The sequence below is a fragment of the Amblyomma maculatum genome, chromosome 2 (assembly GCF_055883805.1).
Source record: "Amblyomma maculatum isolate TAMU_Amacu chromosome 2, ASM5588380v1, whole genome shotgun sequence".
NCBI classification, from domain to species: Eukaryota; Metazoa; Arthropoda; class Arachnida; order Ixodida; family Ixodidae; genus Amblyomma; species Amblyomma maculatum.
Genome location: NC_139345.1, coordinates 207,777,526 through 207,784,130, shown reverse-complemented (window position 1 = coordinate 207,784,130; position 6,605 = coordinate 207,777,526). Strand labels below are relative to the sequence as shown.

General features: G+C 48.2%; 1 pseudogene; it reads right to left on the bottom strand.

Annotated features, from left to right (window-relative positions):
• Positions 1-2,406: 2,406 nt before the first annotated feature.
• LOC146201137 (uncharacterized) lies at positions 2,407-3,448 on the bottom strand (annotated as a pseudogene).
• Positions 3,449-6,605: the final 3,157 nt, after the last annotated feature.

Below are 6,605 nucleotides of genomic sequence, written 5' to 3'. Positions count from 1 at the left end.
TCATTGGGATTTGTAGCGGGTGTCGAGGCATGGCATGAAGCGGGCAGCAAAGCGGAGGCTGCACGAAAAATCATTTCCTTCATATCACGCGCTCCAAAAAAATGAAAAGTGGATGTTTACCATTGGTTAAATCAGGTTCATGGCACGCCTCAGATAGCTCGGAGCTCCCTCCATCTGTTGCTAATGAACATTGGTTGTAAGAACGCATGACCAGGCACTAAATTCATGCGCCATCACAAAGAACATCGCTTACAGAGTTTTTCATTCGAAGAGGTGCCAGACTCTACTCTGGAGACATTACAGGAATCAGGAAAACCCGCACTGTTTACACTTGCTGCAGAAAAAAAAAATAAGGCGATGAGCTGCATCGCTAAGCGACAGAACTGATACCAATAAATGGACAAAGAAAGAAAAAACCAGCAATTTTTATCACTCACTTCTGTTTTCTCAAGGGTCAATTTTTAGTCGGGGTGGTTTCCTTGATTTTACAACAGGTCTGTGCGAGAAAAGCTTCGGAACCGCATTTGGCTTCAGCTTCTTTTTCCCATATTTTTGCAATATCAGTGGTTCAAACTGATCGTCACTTAAATGTGCCTAGAATGAAAAGCGAAGATTGGGTCTCTTATGGAGGATGAATCAATTTCCGTCAAATGACGCGGCTAAAAATTTATATAGTTAAACAGCAATACCAATTATTTATTCGCATAACCATCCCCGTAATATTTCGAAAGATATATACTGAGTGCCCATCGCAGCTAGAATTCCGTCATTGGCGCCGAAATAAGAGCTGTTAAGAAATATCTAAGGGTAAGACACGAGATACCATGGTCGAACGAAAAATTACAAGAAACCAAGATAATAATTTATGATGTATTTGATTTTAAATCAGTCATCGCAAACTGATTTCACGAAATGAAATAATTGAAACGAAGATATTTAGAGCGATCTAAAAAAATACGAATAAATGACACCTAATTAAGGTGAATATGCAATACTCGAACGTAGTTCATTTGGTATTTCAGCTCATATCTCGTGATTCCAGATTAAGTAACACTCCTTCCGTAAATTTGCTAAAAGAATATTTCTGCATGGATTACACTTCGTCTAGTAAACTTGGCAAAAGCGGGAAAATGAGGGAGGCGCCTTACCTCGCACACAACGCTGCTTCTTGTCGGCATGAAGTTCTTTCGCCCGGTATAATGAAGCCATTGTTTCGTCTTCAAGCGATCCCTCTTTCCTTGAGGAGTCAAGAAAACTGGATAGCTATCCTCAGGCCGGTTTGTACAGTTATAGCACAACACTGTGGCATTTGGCAAGCGCACCGCAAAGAGAAACAACGTGTCCAAGGGCTTCAGGGGGTGAAATTAGGCACGCGAAGAACAAAAAACTTCGAAAAGAAAACAAAAAGCGCGCGCATAATCATGGCGACCCCGGGGACAGCCAGAGTGACCAATCAGCGCGAAGCGCAACCGGCCGGCCGCGCGTCTGCGCACGGCGTCGCGCAGTGTCCGTCGCGCGGAGCTATGAATCCGACCAAGTGGCGAGGTTTTGGAGAGGAGGTGGAGAGAGAGAGAGAAAAGTGGTTCTTATGTGGAGGATGAAAAAGGGGATCGGCGCGTTCAACTGTCTCCTCAGGTATGAGGGATCACCGCCGTTGCGCCGAGTTAAGGGCCCATTGTTGGATGGGCGGACAATAGGAGAGCGGCGCCCGGAAGGGCGGTGCTGGTGGAGGAGTCCAGGGTTCGTACGGATGATGGCACAAGACCCCGCAGAGAAAGAGTCACTAAGGGGGATGGGGTCACTCTGGGAGGGCTACTGAGGTCACAGTCTGGGCACAACACTCACAGTCAGGGCACAACACTCGGAGTCACAGATGTTTGAGTGAGCACAACCGCGACACAGTGATGACACAGTGAGCACCACCGAGACACAGTGATGAGTCACAGGATGGACACAATGTGCGAAGGCACAGTCAGTGAAGTCACACTTTGGGCACAGCGAACAAAGGGGATAGTCGGGGAGGGCACAACACTCGGAAGCACAGTGGCTTGAGAGAACACAAACATGACACATCCACTGAGCACAGTAACGAGTCAGGATAGGCACAATGTGCGAAGGCACAGTCAGTGAAGTCACCCTTTGGGCACAGGGAACAAAAGCATGGTCAGGGACGGCACAACACTCGGAGGCACAGTGGCTCAAGTGAGCACAGACACGACACAGCCACTGAACACAGTAACGAGTCAGCAAGGGGCATAATGTGCGAAGGCACAGTCAGTGAAATCACACCATGAGCACACGGAGAGGAACGCAGACGAACGCGCACAGCACAACGCGAGCTAGCCACAGATTAAGTACAGAACACATACGCACTGAGGCGCACAGGTGAGGCGAAGCGCCGAAATGTCATAGGCGCATGATAAGGTGGGTGGACTCCAGGTAGTCCAGAAGGGCAAAGAACGCACGCTGGACTTTATGTCGGGGGCCACGTGGGAACAGCAGGTCAACGGTAGTAGCTGTCGGGAACCCCAACTTGCGATAGCCAGCATAGAGTTCGTCTTTGCCCGTCGTAGGCCGGACAATGCACAAGTAAGTGATCGAGAGTCTCCACAGCACCACAGTCACTGCATGACGGAAGTCCGGTGCGGCGAAGGCGGTGCAGTAGCTCCGCTGTCCAAACACAGCCGATGCGCATTCTAAGGAGGATTGCGCGCTGGAGAGCCGTGAAGTCAGCGAACTTGATTGTTCGAGGAGCCTTGCCGGCTGCAACGCGGGCGTCTGGGTGGGCGGCAAGTGTCCGTTGTAGAATTCTTGCCCTGGCCACATCAAATTTGCTGATGGAATTGGAGAAAGGTGGATCGCCAGTGTGGGCACTCTTGGCCAGGACATCAGCCCTTTCGTTGCCTGGGATGCCGACATGGGCAGGGAGCCATTGTAGAATGAGGTTGGTGCCTCTGCCCTGAACCGCTGTAAGCTTGTTGCTTAGCGATTGTACAGCAGGTATGTTGTACTCAGGCTTGCGTAGGAGCTGCAAGGCTGGTTTGGAGTCGCATAGAATGGCAGCAGCGGCGACATTAGAGCTGCTTAGGAGGAAGTCCGCGGCCAGGTGTAGTGCCGCTAGCTCAGCTGTTGTGGAAGAGGCTCCGAAAGGGAGTCGGCAGACGGCACTTGAGCAGGTGGCAGGAACAAAGCAGGCAGCTGTTGCGGCAGTCCCATCCCGTGCCACCGAACCATCGGTGTAGATTAGGAGTCTGCCTTGTAGTTCCTCGTTTAATAGGGCGGCGGACTCCTGTCGCATTGCACATATGGGTGTGTTCTGCTTGGACCGTATTCCGCTCACTTTGAGTTTGATTTGGAGCGGTGGGCGAGAGTGAGGGGGAGGCCTCAGAGAGGACTGGGGAGGGGGGTCCGCGATCTCTGTGTCAAACGTGCCGGCTATGCGACCCATTTTGGAATGAGGGGCATTGTGAAGCCGTTCGATGATGGCAGCAGTGTCGGGGGCTCGCCTCATGCGCTCGATCGCATTCAGGGCGAACCGTTCGGCGCGTAGTGAAACAGGCCACTGCGCAGCTTCCACATAAGTAGCTTCAACTTGGGAGAAATAAGGGAGGCGCAAGAATTTGAGGATAGCACTCCGCTGGTCAGTATCGATGCCTTGCCATAGGAGAGGGGGGATGTTGACGAATGGCAGTGCATAAAGGATTTCGCCACTGCGATGCCATTGTAAAACCTGATGGCAAGAGACGGGGAGCACCCTTCACCCTTAGATAGCAGCTTGTTTGCGGTCAAGACGACTTGGGAGGCTGCTTTTCTGAAGGAGGAAACGGCGGGGCGCCAGGAGAGTTTGTGGTCAATTGTAAGCCCCAAATAGCGGGCCGACTTCTTCCAGGGAAGAGGAACCCCTCCTAGTGTGAGTGGCGGTATGAGGTACATAGCCGCAGGGCGTGGGTAAAACACAAGGGCTTCGGTTTTTGTGGGGGACAAGGAAAGCCCGACACTTTGGAGAAACTGTTGGACAGTGAGTAAGGCAAATTGAAGCTCTGCGCGGACGGTGCGGCCGCAGAGTGTCGAACCGCTGCAGTAAAGGGCTATGTCGTTTGCGTACAAGCAAATGCGCACACCAGAGTAGAGGGCTGTGATGCGGCGAGGAAGCTGTGACAAGACGAGGTTAAACAGGAAGGGGCTGAGTACGCTGCCCTGAGGGACGCCGCAGAGGACAATGCGGGGAGAGCTTAAGGAGGAACCAGCCTTAACTTTAAAGGTGCGGTCAGACAGAAAGTTTTGGATGTAGCCAAAGAGGTTCCCGACTACACCGAGGGCGCGAAGATCATCTAAGATGGAGTTGTGAGATATAGAGTTAAAGGCGTTTTGGACGTCCAGTAGGAGATATGCACACTTGCGAGTGGCTTTAGGCTGCTCAAGAAAAACAGCTCTTGTACGGCCGGTCTCGCGGGAGAGAGCGCTTCTCTTCTCTTACGGCCTCTCCAATGGGGTCTGTTTCCACCGCCCGCCGCGCCTCGGTGGGGTCGCCACCGCCCCACTGCTGCTCCTCCGCTATAGCCGTTCACGCGCAAGGGAAACGCGCGCTCGCTTTTAGCTTCGCCCGCGTCAGTTGCAACCGGCAGGTCCGGACATTTCGCCCCTTGTGGTTTATACAAAGTCCGTCATCAACATCGAACATTTATCGTGTACGAGGAATAAAATACAGTCAACAATCCGCTCATGCGCGCACTCCTTCGTCAGTGCGGCCGTGCACGGTCGAATGAAGCTTTGGGTACACTTCAACATTTTTTACCCCTAAGTTTTGTACAAAAATAAATTTACCAGGCTATGCAATCCGCCTTTGAATGTTTTAAGCAGGTGTAGCGCGACCTGACGTGAGTGCATGGTGAACTGTTGGGTGGAGATTCTGTCAACCGCTACCGTTTTCGTTTAGATCAGAAGAGGCACCGGCAAAAATTCATGGCGCGTCTCAGATTCACAGTAAATAACAAAAATTTACGCATATAATAAAAATTTCACTAGTCTAGTAAAGTACGCTGTTCTAGCTTCGTTCAAAACATATCAGTCGGTTGAAAGACCGAAGATGTATATGTAGTCTCGCGACTACTTTTAATCAAGGAAATGGGCATAAACAGTTAAGCAGAATCGAAAAGAGCGGCAAACAATAACAAAAAAAAAATTGTCCTTCAAAGTTACACACTGCACTATATATTCATCAAATGCGACCTGCGTCTAGAAAATTCAGTCTCAAAATCTTCCTGCACGGCTTGTGCACATAAGGAGTTGGCCTCTCGGTCTTTTGTGTCAATTTCCTTGTATAATTAATTGAGAAGAAGAATTCTGAGAAATTTTTCAAATATCAAAGAAGCGGACCTAATAACATAGCTGTTGTGAATTCCTTTCGGGCAACTCAGTGTTGAATTCTGAAATGCTGACTGAATCAGGATCTTAAGTACTTCGAGAACATTTGTGTGTAGTAGGTGCACGGCAGTTTTTTCGAAAAAAAAAAAAAAGCTTGTCCGATAGGGCAACAAGCTCTGGTTTCGGATAATGCAGTCCACTAGAACATTGTCCTCGTAGAAGAGCGTACTACATGGGGCTGCTTCCTTCACTAGTTTCAAGAAGAATAGCGCAAGCGTCACACCCGAAGTTGATTAACTAAACGATATATCCAGCGACGTAAGGTGAACCGGAATATGTGACAGTGGCAAATGGGATGGTAGGAGATGCCATCACTTCCTTCAGTGCCTTGATTTTGCTCTCAGATGAAACGTCCGTCTTGACAATGTAGTCATCTGCCGCTAGCTGTTACGGCCCTCGCATCTAGCATATGTCATTCCCTTCCACACATTAACCTTACTTTCCTGAAGAGAGCCTCAATGGGTCGCTATATAAGGCTTGAAATGAGTCTTCAGTGAGAGTGTCCTTCTTTAACGCTTTAGAAGTTTCTTGCATACTTTCGATATAGCAGGTGAGCTCATTTGTTATACTGCATCGAGTGTCACCTTCATCATTTATTGGCCTTTTTTACCACTTCGAGCGCAAGTGGTGTCATGAATATCAAACCATTCTTTGTTTTCATAATAAGCATAATATCATGTAAAAATTTCATTATAACAATGTTTATTTGCAAAATTAAAATAATGTTTATAATACCACACATTGCATAGTATATGAATTGTAATGACATTTAAAACTCAACCCTACAACGTTTACTTTGATTGTTATACTAATAGTTTATATCATGCAAGCATTTCGCAATTTACATTACATTTTTATGAAATTATTTTCGTCTTCGGTGCTACATGGATGGTTTCGCATCTAGCGCTGAAAGACGCTTTTGCTGTTGGAGTTGCTGTCATGTTAGCCTTGAAGAAGCTTCGATGTGATCACTGCTCATTCATTTATTTTTTATTCCTATTCTTGTACGGGCTTCGGGAAAATTCAGACTAAAATGGACAAAAGTAGCTACCATACCGCAATGTATATCATATGCTTGTCGAACGTTTGCTGAGCGACAGTGTAAACATAATAAAGACTCCGTTCAGGTGTGTAATAGATGACGACATGTCGCTACTTCTGTGTCCTTTCATTTCGAGGCT